Source organism: Mustela erminea, chromosome 5 (genome assembly GCF_009829155.1).
Source record: "Mustela erminea isolate mMusErm1 chromosome 5, mMusErm1.Pri, whole genome shotgun sequence".
Lineage (NCBI taxonomy): Eukaryota > Metazoa > Chordata > Mammalia > Carnivora > Mustelidae > Mustela > Mustela erminea.
In genome coordinates, this window is record NC_045618.1 from 75,120,716 (window position 1) to 75,135,665 (window position 14,950).

A 14,950-nucleotide genomic window follows, 5' to 3' on the forward strand; every position below is an offset into this window, starting at 1 on the left:
TGAAATTTTGTTGGGGGGGGCAGTGAGAGAAGTTTGGCTCTATACAGTTTCCTTTGATAGTATATTTTCCTCAGACTGTAAGTTGGTCATTTAACAGAAAATATTGGGGGATTAGAGTAGTATAATCAACTCTTCCAACCCACATTGCCCCAATTTCATGTATGATTTGTTATAACTTAATTCAAGTCATCTTAAATATGTGGGTTTTGTTTTGTTATTGTATCTTGCTGGCCACCAGATGGCATCAGTGGTTTAGGAAACTTTTGGTGCTTGACTCTGGCAAAAGCTATGTAGAACCTTTCCTTGTCCACAAGTTTCTCTTCTCTCCGCATTTGATTGTTTTTCTTTTCTTTCTAAAATAGTATAAACATAGAGCTGATCTTTGGTCAGTTAAAGAATTAATCTGGAGAGAATAGCGGAGTGAATGAGAAGACAAGAGTGTGAAGAATCAGCATAGTCTTATATTTTGTAGCCTTTGACCCTCCCTCAACTAAGGCCCTAGTTTACCAGTCAGTAAAGGCCAGTACTTTTACAAAGAGCTTACAGAGGAGTGCCAAAAATAGGCAGACAGAATATTCCTAATTTGAAAACCAAAAGAATGAGAATCCCATAGAAATAAAGCCTAAGTCAAGGGATTGGTAGGAGTTACATATCTGAGATCTTGTATTCTGTCCACAGAACGACCTCTGTTGGTGGGAGATCGTTCAGGCCTTGGATAATACAGAAAGTGAAAAGAGGAACAGGAAGAGACAGAAGTTGAAGAATCTGTAGAATAAATTCACTGGAGTATTTATAAGGGCTTGGGATTTCATGAAAAGCTAATTTTGTGTCTGCATTCCTGGGCGGTGGCATGGAGAAGGTATAATTAGGTTATTACATCACTAAATCCTTGTTGATTCTGAGTCCTGTGGATATGGATTTACACTGGTCAGCCTAACTGGGCGGGGTCTGTTTCTGGTCAACTGTAGCCTGGTAGAAAGTAGGAGACAACCTATTACTGTCTTCTGTTCACTCTGTGATCTTGGGCAGATCGCTTAACATCCCTGGCCTTTAACTTTCCTCAGCTGAGAAATGAATGTGTTAGACTGAATCTCTGAGATTCCCTCTAGGATGGGCTTATTTCTGGGGCCTTGATCTTTTAGTCCTTGGCAGATCTGAGGGAGCCTGACCTGCCCAGGACCTTCATACTTATATTTGCTCCAATGAATCTAAGTAAAGAGCCACAAGAACAGATTTAGAGATTCTTTTCCCTTTCTGGCTGAACTAACTGGACAGGAGGTTCAGTTCAAAAACGTTTTAGTTAGGGGACACCTGGGTGGCTCAGTGGGTTAAAGACTCTGCCTTCGGTTCAGGTCATGATCCTCGGATCAAGCCCCGAATCGGGCTCTCTGCTTGGCAGGGAGCCTGCTTCCCCTGTCCTGCAAAATCTTTAAAACAAAAACAAAAAAAATGCTTTAGTTAGGATCACCACATTTACTTCTTAGAACTAACTGTTGCATTTGTTTCTAATTTATCAAAATTTTGGGGTTATGAGCACTGCCAAGGAAAAGGAGTATTTTTTTTTTAATCCTTTTTCCCTTTTTTTTTTTTTTTTAAAAAGATTTTATTTACAGGGAGAGAAACAGTGAGAGAGAGAATACAGGCAGGGGGAGTGGGAGAGGGAGAAGCAGGCCTCCCCCCGAGTGGGGAGCCCGAGGCGGGACTCGAATCCGGGACCCTGGGATCATGACCTGAGCTGAAGGCAGATGCTTAACGACTGAGCCACCCAGGCGCCCCTTTTTTTTCTCTTTTTAAGATCTTCCTTTGTGTTATATACTGAGCCAAGCACTTTACACATAACCCTTAGAAATTATATATCACCAATATTTTACAGTGAGGAAACTAAGACACTTAAACCGTTTGCCCAAGGTTACATGGCTAACAAATTAGACCGCTGTGCTTAAAGAACAGCGTGGAGACCCTCAAGTGTCTTGGGGCTCATGAAAATCTTCAGGTTATTTTTTTCCTTTTTAAAAATAGTGATAGGTAATTTATAGCCTCTAGCTCCCACTTCCCTACAGCCCCATTTCTGTTCAAGGTCTTGCTTTCAAAGAAACCACAAGTTCCAGATACTCTTCTGCCCTCTTGGTGGTGCACCAGTGAACTGAACAAACAAAAGCCCCTGCCTTTGTGAATCTTACATTAATTCAATCCAGTCTTCAATCCCAGGATGTCTTGTTACCCTGGTTTTCTAGATAATAGGCACTACTTGAAGGAGGTTTTCAACAAAATGTTAAATAATTTCTGAGAATATTTGCCCCAGGTCATCATCAAATACCATTTAGACAACACTGCTGACAAAGTTTTACTGGGATTTGCAATATGTAAAAGAGGCGTAAGTGAAGTTACTTTAGTTAAAGTGAGGATGAAAGATGCTGGAGCCCTATGTTCTCATAGCCTGCTTTCCCCAAGATTTCTGAGTAGTTCCAACCAGAATTTTCAACTCCATAGAATGTAGTTTGAAAACTACTGTTAAATAGAACAAGGGAACTAAGAATTTGAATCTCAGGATTTCTTTATGGCTGTTCGCTTTTCTTCATCCTTTATTCCTCCTCGTAGATTCGGTTCTTTGATTGTTCAGACCACATAAATGTCAGATTTCTTCAGTGCAATGCTAGCAACAGATCGTTTCCAATGTTCACTAAGTAATGTCTGTCATTAGTGCGTATGAGCCCCTGTTCAGTTTTTGTAATGGTAAAGAGAGTCTTGGCCTTGCTCTAGTAATTTAGTGTCTTTCTCTGCCTTAGTTTTTCCATCTGAGGGATGAAGGAGGATTTGACCAAGACCTGGTTTTGCCTGTTTTTGTTAGCTTTATGAAGGCTTGGGGAAGTATCTGTCAGGAGTTCACAGCAGTCTTCATGGATATATTTTTTTTTATTAGAAAAAATATATTTTGTTTACAAGGAAGAGATAAATCTCATTGTGTCCATTTTCAGTACCACGGAGAGTGCTGGCTTTCCCATCTTGTTGGTTGCCTTGGGTTGGTGAAAAGTACATAGCTAAACCAATCCATAGAGCTGCATGGTGGAGATCTGCCACTTTGCAGAGCCCAGTTTATCTGTTCAGTCTCCAGTTCTGATTGGTAGCAGATTGAGTGAGGGTCAACAACAATTCTGAGTATCCCCGTCCTCCCTGCAGTCTCTTAGGTGTGTAAATCTCAGATCCATGTTTAGATTTATCCAAGGATTTGGCCAACTTGATGGAAGCATGTGAATGAGTGAACTGCCTTCTCCTCTGCTGGTAACATTATTCATATTGTGATGCACAAGATTAAACAACCCTTGAGAGGAACTCTGTCCCCTATTCTTTGCTTACAGACCCTTGAGGAGACTTAAACTTGCTCTTTGATTTCTTGTGCTCAGCCTCTCTTTCTGCCTCTGCAAGGAGAAAAGCATCACTGCTCTGGCTCTCTGCCCAGGCTTGCTTTTGTATTTCTTTGATCTCATTGTTGAGAGGGTCTCAGAGAAGCCCCAAGAGCCGTGCCTTCGCATGTTTAAGCTATTGATGCTCTTGAAATAACAGAGCCTTGCTGTGTAAGAAGTATATTAAAGGTCTGTCCTGAACAAATTTGGGTCAATAGGTGGCAGTAGTCACCTAGTCCCGAGGCCCTAACACCCCCTGAACACAAGCACATTTGATGGCCATTATATTTAAGGTTGTGAGAAAGGAGGTCACATTGAAATAAAAATGGGGGAAAAACCATCCCTTTTTGGTGGAATCCAGGAAATGCTGAAATGTACTGGGTTAGTTCTGTGGGGGTGTTGTATGGGGGAGATTGCAAAGAGCCCGAAGGGCCCTGGTAGGAAGCAGCAGGGCCTCAGGATTGGGGGAGGACTTCGTGGGTACTGAGGTTTCTGAGAGCTGGAGTAAGACCGTGTTAAATGAGGAACTCAGTGCTGAAAAGAGAGTCGGGTTGGGGGGGAGTAGAGAGGAAGAGAGGTGGAGGAGGGAGAGGCAGAGCTCTGTGAAGGGACCAAGGAAGGGGTGGGCTGTGATGGGGAGGACTGCGGTTAGAGGGGGAGGGGAAGGCTGCTGCAATACTGAGCCCATCGAATGGGGGAGGGGGGATAGTTGTCTGTGCTGCAGCTGCATTGGCTCCCCTCCCCCACAATTCCAGGGAGCTGGAGCAGTGCTGGCAAATCTGTCTTCATGTATTTATTATTATTAAAAATGTGACGGATCCTTCCTCCTTGGAAACACAACAAATACCACTGATCACATTTCTCTCCCTCTCCTCCCTCTGCAGAGCTTTTGCGTTCTCTCATTCTTTCTACCCCATCCCCCTCCCGGGTCTGTTTGACTGGTGGGGGGGGAACCCTTCCTTTTCCTTCTCTGAGCTTGGTGGCTCCCTGGGGGTTTCTAATGATGGTTGGGAGTTTCAAGGCGATGCTGGGAGGAAGCAGCTGAGTGAGGGGCATCCATTGCCCCAAGGAGGGAGCTATGTTCCAACATCCACTGGGGAAAGGAAATCACTTGGAAATAAAGATAAAATCTTTTCTCAAGCTAATGAAAGAAGAAGCAGCGCACGCATTCCTTTCAGTACCTGGCATTTCGTCCCTCTCATACCCTTTTGTACTGCCTTAATTCCGAGGGGGAAACCCCCTTGGAATGGAAAAAGCCAGGAGTTCTGTGTCCTCTTTCCCTTACCTTGTTAAGTCCCTCTTTTCCCAGGAGAGCCATATAGAATTTATTCTTTTAGCCTGCGTGTTGGTTACCGAGAGTTTTGAAGGGCAGAAGCCATAGCTTCTCCCTCCCTGCCCGCACCCCGGACTCCCCATGCCCAGGTGGGGGCCTCTTTTGTTGCTGTCTGTAACCCTTCGCCATGCCCATAGGTGGTGCTGCTGTTGCTCTGCGTGCTGGCCCTCCTCCCACCCCCTGGCGCCCTCCCCCTTTCCCCAGCCCTCTACTGCCTCATTGTTATTCCACCAACGTCTCCTCTACTGTTCCCTTCCTCAAATTAATTTTGTGGCGCTCTTTTTCCGCAGTGCCATCTTCCCCTCCCCCTGCTCCAGCTCTCTTGCTTTCTCTGTTTCTCTCCCTCTCCTTCTCTCTGTCTGCAGGGTTTCTGTCGGCCACCCCTATCTAAAATCTACACTCTTCTTACTCCCTTTCTTTTTCTTTATCTCTTCTACTGGTGGCGTCTTACAGATGACTCTCCTAATGAAAAGCGGCTGTGGATGAGAGTGGGTGAGAAGAGAGCCAGGGCGAGGGGAACTGAAGAGTCAGTGTCGAGGGCTAGGTCAGGAGAGTGACAAGGCTCTGTGAGGGAAGTGAAATGGAAGTGAGAAAGTAAAGGTATCCTTTGCTGTCCAGATCGGTTCAGTGTCTGGATTTGGATAACGAGAGCCCAGCTGGCAAGGGAATACTGTGTTAATCTGAATTCACAGAATTTGATTCTAGGACAATGGGAGATAGGGAGTCACAAGAATTCAGATAATCAGGGCTTCATCCAAAAACTTCTGGTTTAGATTGCTAACGATAGTTGTGCTTTTGTTACCCTGTATTGGAAGACCCAGGAAGAAAACTGTGCTCTTAAAACCTGTTCTCTGGTCCCTCAGGAGATGTCCTTTTACTGATTTTTTGAGTCCTGAGAAGGTCCTTGCCAGGACAGCTGTGATGCCTGCTTGGGTATCCTGGCTGCCTGCTGAGCCCAGTTCTGGCTGTAGGGCTGTAGGATCTCAGTTAGCTCTTGTAGCCTGTTTCTTTCTCCCGCCATTCCGGGTCTCCGTTTTCTCAGCCAAGTTGATGTGGTTGCTTTACTCAGCTGTAGCTACCTTTATTGTATGGTCTTTCCAGAATGTAGCCCAAATGCTTCAGACCACTACCCTAGCTCTTACCCCACCTTGCTTCTTAACTTTACCTGGAGACTGCTCGTTGTGTGACCAGTACAAACCCTAGTTAACTCAGCAGTGTCAATGATTGTAAGGTTATCCAATTTCTAGGATGGCCAATTTTCCTCTTACTGAATTATTTTTATGGATGAATAGCATCCTAGTAGCTATCTGGACAACAGTGCCGAGTCTCTGCCTTGTGTGTGCCCTTGGAATTACCGGTGGACAGGTGGCCTCCTTCCTTCATTTCCCCATGGGAGGAGATCTTCCCTAGCGTATGTGGCAGTCCCAGAGCGACTAGCACCCACTTCCCTAGCATATGTGGGTCAAGGCTGCCTCCTAGGTAGGGGAGAGGCAGAGTTGCCTGCCCAGCAGAGCATGGGAAGGAGCCCCAGTGAAAACAGGGACTAGAACACCACACCCTTCGCTTTATTCTCTGAGCTTTGCAGGTGCCTGTGAAAACCTCTCTTCTTGCCTGCCTCTTCCACTTTCCTAAGGTGTGCATATTGATGGAGGCAGGTAGGCCAGTGGACTCTTTGTTTCCTCAGCTGAATTTTCTACTGCCCTTTTCCAGACCCTCCAGTTAGGGTCATGGACTCACATAATATAGGCAGTGATCTGTGTTAAGGTCCCTTTCTTAAAAGCAAGGCCCAATAAATATTTGTTGCACTGAATGGTAGGAACTTTTCAGCTTTAGCACCCTTCTAGAAGAGTTATAAATTAAGTTTTAACTGTTTCTTCCCTTAGTGCTTATAACGCTATAGCCAAAATTGTTGATTTTTGTTTTCTTTCACTCAAGCCTTATAGAGGGAAGTGATTTGTCCAAAACTTTATGAATAAATCATTAGCAGAACTGACATGAGAGCCTATATCCTCTCTGACATTTAGGTCATCTGGCTTTGTTGACTCCCACTTGGAAACCAGTGTTCCCATTTCATCCCCAGAGTCACTGAAAGCCTTGAAGCCAGCAGCAGGTCAGGTTTTATGTCTACGCTAAGCCAGCCTTGGTTGGCCTGTTGTGGGAAAGCATCAGCAGTGGGAGAGCTGGGGTATGTGCGCTGGACAGGTACCTGGCCACAATTCCCCTCGGGCATTTCATAGTCCAGCCTATCAGAGAGGCCTTGACCATGGCAAGATAGGGCATTTCCAGAGCCCTGGCTTCTCTTTCCCATTCCACATTTAATTTGACCTTATTCCTAATATGCCCCTTTCCCTAAGTCTTCTCCCCCTGAAAAATATCTTAGAGCTCCAGCTCTTAAGCGGTGGATGCTGGAAACTCTGGTCTCTGTTCTTTCCCTGCTGCTCATTTGCAACCAACTCTTCAGTTCCAGGACAACTTAAATAAAAGGCTCTATGGACCCCCTGCTTCCTGCTGGTCTGGAATCTAGTATAAAACCATCATTGTGGCTATATTAATAAATGTCCATATAGTTTTTGATCGTTAATTAAAACCTAAACTAGAAAATAGGCTCAGAAAGCATTCATGTATTTCCATTCTGACTGAGCCTGTAGCAGCTTCCTCTGAGAACTGCTTTGTCTCATCTGCCAGCCTTGGGTTTAGCCCCATGGGTGAACTCTGGAGAATAAAGAGCCCCTGAGTTTCTACTTCCTCTCTCCCAATTGTGATTCACTCACTGCTAGCTCTTGCAGGAAGCCCTAGGTGGTAAAGAGATCAAATCAGAATTCCTAGCCAGGAAAACCCTGTCTCTTAGCTACAATGACCCCTGTCTGCCATTGCATTCAGCTCTATGGCAGTTAACACCAGAAAAGCTTCATCTGGCTTCACACCCTCCTTCTGTTTCTTTCAGTCAAGCCTTATGTAATCTTATCACTGATGGCAGACTTCCTTCTTGCCCTCCTTTATTCCCTCCAAGGCTTTAAGCTCCAAAGCTTCCTAGATGCCTCCCACCAAAGAGATGCTTTCTGAAGCCCAGTCTCTCCTCTTTCTCACCCCTCAAATCCTCAAATCAACCCCCTAATAGATGTATCTCCCTCAGTATCAGATGATACCCTTACAGAACCAGCTGGGTGGTGCTAAAAATCCCATTCCTCACCCTTCTCCCCGCTGGAGCTCCTGGAATCAGGTCTGCAGCCTCCTGTCATCCTAGCCTCCTTTTCTGTTCATTTGGAAGCTTTTCTCCATTGGTTTTGATAAATTCCTGGTTTGGCAGAAATATCCAGTATTTAGGAAGGTCCTGCAGGATGAATTCCCTGTCTCCGGCACCTGAGTTGACCCTCAGAAAGATCTGCTCCTGCCTCTCCCTGTCTTGCTGCCATTCCCCCTCTGCCAGGCCTAGGCTGGGCAGGATCAGTATGTGGAAGTCCTCTGCTCGGACACTCTATCCCTCTTTATCCATCGTGGCAAACAAAGCGTGGCTCTGCCCCTGACTTCCTCCTCTTCCTTCTCCATTATTTATTTCTTCTCCTTCGCCTTCTCCCACCTCTTCTTTCCCTCCCCATGTAACACTCCTCATTCCTCTTCCTTTAAATCTCTTTCTCGTTCACTTGCTCCCCGTCGCCCATCTGTGCCTACTCCCTCCACCCCCCCCAACCTCTCATTTTTCAATAGCATCTTCCTCATTGCCTGCACATGCTGAGGAAACAGGCAGGTATGGGGAAAATGGCTGCAGAGTGGGTCCCTGGTTGTCAGAGTAAGCTATCCCTTTTTCTCCAGAGGAGTAGTGGCTATCTTTTCCCATCTTGTCCTCAGTGGTCCTTAGGAGCCAGGGAACCCCAGGTGCTGGCTCTCTCTTTTGGGATGAACAGTCTCTCCTCTCGGCTTCATCCAGGGTTGAAGAGGAGAGGAGTCATTGAATCCGATAACCTCTTCTTTTGCTCTTCCTGAGTGTGGGTCTGTCCGTGTTTCTCCCCCTTTTTTTTCTCATTCTCTCCCTCTTTCTGTCTCTCCCCAGCACAAAGCAGCGGCAGGACTGAACGAGTCTGTCTAGAGGCTCTGCCAGTCTATGCCCCTCACTCTTGCCCCTCCCCCCTCGCTGTGCGTGCTATGGGAGGGGGTTGGAGGGCGGTGGCATGGTGCCAGCCAACCCAGAACCATCTCCCGTGCCTTCTGCACTAAGGCGGGCTCTGTCTCTCCTGCCCTCCTCCTCTCCCACTCTTCCTCTCCCATTTTTAATTAGCTGCGAATTAATTAAATCCCACATGCTAATTAACATTCCTACAGGGAAGCGTGCCAGGTCAGAAAAGCCGGGGATGGTAAAGCAAGACTTCTGTCCATCTAGGATAGGAGATTTGGGGATGAGAGGTGGGAGGGAAGGGGGATAAAGGGTAGATGAGGAAAGAATCTAAGTGGGAAGAAACCTGAGAGTGGTATGAAGAGACAGAGAAGGGAAATCATGGAGAATGGAACCTATTAAAAAGGAAAATAATTAGAATAATTAACATGGGAGAAATGAAAGTGTCTTGAAGCCTCTAAAGGTTAGGGGTAGAGCTGTGGGTCTCAAATATTAGCATGCATGAGTAGCCTGAGAATTCATGCTACAGAGGATGCTAATTTGCTGCCTTGAATGTCTTTCAAAGAAATAAATCTCAGTTTTAAGAGGAGGGCTTTAGGTTAGAAATGAAGGAGAATTTCCTCCTTGGAAGGCAGTGGCATACTCTGTTGAAGAAACTCTTTGGGAGATAAATTCTTACCTGTCTAGAATGATTAAAGTTTGCCCAAAGCCAGAGGTGATGATGAACTTTAAGGTGTTTTCTAAATAGACATATTAATCCATAAGTATGTACTCTGTCCTAGAGAATCAAGAAAATCCAGGAAGGGAAAATTTAGGATTCATTCTCAGTTCCCTTTCCATACTGCATTCTGGTGAGCTTTGAGTTTGTTCTCTGTGGTTCTGTCAACTTTTTAGGGATGAGCCTTCTCTTCAAATCAGATAATTACTTTGCTGAGAGGTTGAGAGCTCTGATTCCTGGTGAGATCTTCAGAAAGATGAGTACCTTATGGCCACCATGGCTTCTGGCTTTGAGCAAGGGGTAGAGACAGGAGAACAACTGGAGTTAGATATAAGAGAGCAGAGAAGGGAGGTTGGGGTGTGGCTTGACAAGGGTAGGTCTGGCACCAAGGATTCCATTAAAGTTACTACTGTGGCCCAACCTGAAAAAAATAGGGACATCTTGCTTGTCATTGCTTTTCTCTGAAGAGTAAAGAAAACTATATTCAGTACCGCTCTAAATTCCCCCTTGTTTAGCACCCCCACCAAGAACTCAAGTCTGGGAGGAGTCCAGCAGGTTAGAAGAATGTTTCCCAATCATTTCGAGTCTGAAATAGACCAGGAGCAAGTGCTGTGTTGTCTGTACCCCTAACCACCATTCATTTAGACGGCATTCCTCACCATTATACCGCAGTAATTAATTCACTCAAACATATTTGCATATAAGCTGTGCAGAGCATGGTACAGCACAGTAACTCAGCCTGCATGCACGTATAAATGTGTGCACACTCCGATAGCACCTGTTGGCCTGTGCTGCTTTTGTGTCTTCGTCTATTGTGGGTGATCTGTGTCTGTGTCTGATCTGTCACAGAGATGGGGGCTCCTGGAGAAACCAGGTGTGTTGAGCGGGGCCCACAAAACATGAGCCCAGACCCTCCTGTGTTTGCAGCTCTTCAGCAAACAGTGATTAACAGACAGCCATATATCGAGGTTTTAACAGTTGATTTAGAGGCTGTGACATTCCTAGTTGTGAATATTTTCCTCTGAAGGGAGTGCTTATTTTTTAAATTTATGAGAAGCGTAACAGTGAGTAAGATAAAGAATTATGTGATAAGTAAGGTAGGCAACTCGAGAGGGTCACAGGGCTTATGCTCCTTGATGAGGCTTGAAGCCAGTTCCTAAAGAGGGGCCAGGCTTGAGGAAAGGCACCAGAGAGCAGAGAACAGGATACAGACTTGTTGTCTGTACTATATTCCCTTTCACTCTCTTAGACGTTTCCCAGCATCTTCCCACTCCAGAATTATGGTTAGGCCATCCGTGCCCATTTATATCTTATTTTGTCCACTTAATGTTGTGTCATATTCTCCTATGCTATTAAAAAAATCAGGTTAGAGAATACCTTGTGAACATGTAATATTCTAACATGGATGTACCATAATTTGTCAAACCAGTTCTTATTGTTGGACATTTAGAATGTTTCCAGGCTTGTTGTTAATGTTTCTCCCTTCTGTGTTGGATAGCCACATCTTTATATGTAAATCTTGCAGTTTTCCAATGTGAAATTTCTCGAGCAAAGGATAAAGACCTCCATTCCGGTTTGTGGATTGACTACATTTGATTCACCCATGGAAGCTTATTATTATTTAATTTTTAAAAAGGATTTATTTTTTGAATAAGTAAAGAATTCAGACATTACAAAAGGTAACACAATGAAATTTTCTTCCACCTTTGTCCTCCATTTCCCTCTCCAGAGGTGTTGAATGCATGTATAAGCATATGTATAGCTACAAAGGTTTGTGAAAAATAGAAATCATCCTGTCTCACCTCCAAAAATTCTAATCTGGTCTGAGGAGGAGCCTTGGAATATCTCTTTCCTCCCCCCACCTCTGATGGCTTTTTAGCTAATTCTACTGTGCAGCCAGATGTGGGAACAACCACCAAGTCAGATGAATTCTCGGGATCCTTTCCAGCTCTAAAATTTAATGACTGAAACTCACAGAGTTAGTAATTTAAAAAATAATAATGATTAATGTTAAGACTAAATCATAATCAGGTGTCATAAAGATTCTCTTTGAAATGATCTCAGGGATCCAATTTTTGATACTGAATTTATTATTATTAATACAAATAATGGCTACCATTTATGGAGTGCTTATCTGTGCCAGGCTTTAGAAAGTACTTTACACATTCTCACTTAAATTCCATAGCACCCCATGAGCTACGTAATTCTTAAAGCAAGGCTTTGGAAAGATCAAGCAGTGAGCCCATGATAGAGGAACCATTAAGGGGCAGAAGGAAGATATGAACCCAGGCGTCTTCCTCTGGGGCCCATTCACCTCAATCCCCACCCCAAATGTGAGATCATACTCTGCCTGGTGTTTGATAAACTTGTTTTTTCACTAAAACATGTCTTGAGTATCTTTTGTTTTGTACATAAAGGTGGTATTTTCATTCATTTTTAGGTTTTTATATTTTTTATTATTTTTGTCATTCATTACACATGAATACATTTCTAAAACAAAAAATTCAAATAGTAAAAATAATGGAAACTCCCTTGATCTCATGTCCCCAATTCATATAACCATTATTACCAGATTTGTGTGTATCTGGGCCCTTTTCCATGCATTTATGTATGTAAAGACATGCATGGGTTTTTTTTTTTAGTGTTTTTAGTTATTTTTACATAAATGGGAACACACTATACATAGGGTTCTGTAGCATGCTTTTTAAATTACTATATCTTCCAAGTCTAGGTCTTTAAAGATCTTTTTCAATTTTTTAATTGGTACGTAATACCTATAGCTTATGCAACCATTTTGCTGGTGATGGGAATTATTATAAACACTACTCTTGTGAAGAAGGTTGAATTGTGGAACACGTGGGTGGCTCAGTTGGTTAAACGGCTGCCTTCGGCTCAGGTCATGATCCCAGCATCCTGGGATCAAGTCCCACATCGGGCTCCTTGCTCGGCAGGGAGCCTGCTTCTCCCTCTGCCTTTGCCTGCCACTCTGTCTGCCTGTGCTCGCTCTCGCTTTCTCTCTCTCTCTCTGACAAATAAATAAATAAATAAAAATCTTTAAAAAAAAAAAAAAAAAGAAGAAGAAGGTTGAATTGTTTTTCTCATAGATGCCTAGAAGTAGAATTGCTGGATAGAAGTTTTAAATGTTAATGGACACTGAAGCTGCCCTCCAGAAAGGCTAAATGAGTTGTACTTCCACCAGCAGTGTACGAGAGTGGCATTTCCCTTGCCAGCTCCGGACACACTGCAGCTCTTCCCCTGAATTTGCTTTATGTTAATTGCTTCTTCTGGATGGTCTCTTGCAGAACAAGCCAAATATTGACAGATCTCTTTAGATTAAACTCTAGGGTAACTTTTCGCCTATTATTTCTGACCTCTGTACTGGGCCTGTTCTCTGAGATACATAGACTTTTTTTTTTTTCTTTTTTTAAAGAATCTAATTGTCTAAACCTTACGTACTTCTGGAATGTCCTCATGCCTGTCCGCATCCCCTTTTGCAGTCATTTGCCTGGAATGGTTTAGGCATAACCCTGCTTATGACCAGAATGCTTCTCTCAATGACCTGTTGGCACAGCGAGAGGCAAGTCCAAGAATTACTTAACACTTTGTTTTAACACATTGTTTATTCTCTGTTTTAACACTTTCTTTGTTTAGTAGCTATGATTTATTCCTGTTGTAATCTTTTTAGAATGTGTGAGTCTGGCTACCTTGAGTGGCCACGCTAACGGGTGGGATCCTGATCAGATCATCAAGAGGCCTCTTGACTATAGCGCGGCATTGAGTAGCACCCAGGGTGAAGGGGCCTGCTCTAATGGTAAGGGGCACAGGCAGCCTAATCCTTGCTGACTTTTGGATGGCAAACACGGGGATAAACAACAAAGAGAAACAAATGGTACTAAAACTAAAGGAGAAGAAAAAGGCATTGTTGCTACATTAACAGGTTCAGTGGCCTTAATAGTTCTTAGTGGAAAAATAAAGGAGTTGGGAGAATTTAGAAAACCTTTTTTCGATTCCTTAAGGTCTTCCTTGATTCTTCTCCTGTGTGAGTAATGGAAGAACAGATATGTGGAGGGTCCAGTCCTATAGATATAGGGTCCTTGAATAATTTGGAGTATTTGCTTCTGTGACCATAGAAAGTGGCATTTGGGCAATTTTGCTTCCAGATCTCAATGTTATTGACTGATAAATGAAGAAAAAAAAAAAAAAACAGGGCTCATTCAAGAAATTTCGGGACTCTAGTGCTGAAAGGGAGTTCGGAGGTCGTTTAATAATGGCATATGGCTTAATGGGTTTTGGGATCTGGAAAAAGTGGACTTGAAATGTAGCCACTTCCTGGTAGCAGAGCTTTGGGCACGTTGCCTCTCCTGAGCCTCAGCTACTTCGTTTGCAAAATAAAGAGAATAACTACTTTCTAGGATTTGTATGAAGGATGGAAATAAGTATAAAGACTTTCTTGTCCTTTCCTATGGAAGGTACCGCAGTGTGTATGGTTGTCGTATGGGCCAGCAACCTCGTTTGCATGAGGAAACTTGGGCTCAGGGAAGTGAAATGGACAGACCAAGGTCACAGAGCCAGTGAGTAGCAGAGCCAGGCCTCAGGTTTTGATTTTTTGACTTTCGGCCCAATTTCCTTTCCTACAATATAGTCTTTTTTCATTCTTTGTTAAAAAACAAAAAGAAAACATGCAGCCCCTTTCCGCCATCCACTCTTCTTTGTCCTTCTCTGTGTGTAGAGAGATAATGGGGGCAGGAATGTAAGGTTACTATCCTGTAACCCTACAGAGTTACAGAATAGGAGGAAGTATTCTGTTGGAGAAACTTAATTGACCAGCTTATCAAAACGTCTTGCCAAGCTGGCAGAAAACCAGTGCTCCTAGATCCAGCTCTGGTTGTAAGCAGGGAGAAATGTTCTTTGAGCTCCTCCACTCCCTCCCCCCTTATTTCCTACTGTGCCCGCAGGCTCTGGTTGGCCGGGACTTCCAAGTGGATGTGGCTAATTTGAGCCAGTACCCTATTGGCCAACTCTATTTCCTCCTCGCTGGGAGCTGCTGAGAGGAAAATGGCTGGTTGGCCTTTGGGATGTTTCTGCAGTCTCCAGAGGCAAAAAGGGAGGAGGAGGTGTGACTGGAAGGTCCAAAGCTGAGAGTCTGGCGTCAGCAAAAAGATGCAAGTGTCCAGGAATCCTTGGCTCTCTTACTGCTCAATTCTGTGCGGAAATTGTCCTGGATGGATGGAGTTGGCAACACCACTCTCCTTTCTGAGCTTCCATGAGGGACGCTGTATCCTGTGCTGATGAGGATGGCTGCCAGATCCCTCTTCACTGTTGCAACCTGTGCTCTGGACCCTTACCTGCCTTTCACAATAATATCTTATATTTTCCTCCTCCCATTCCCA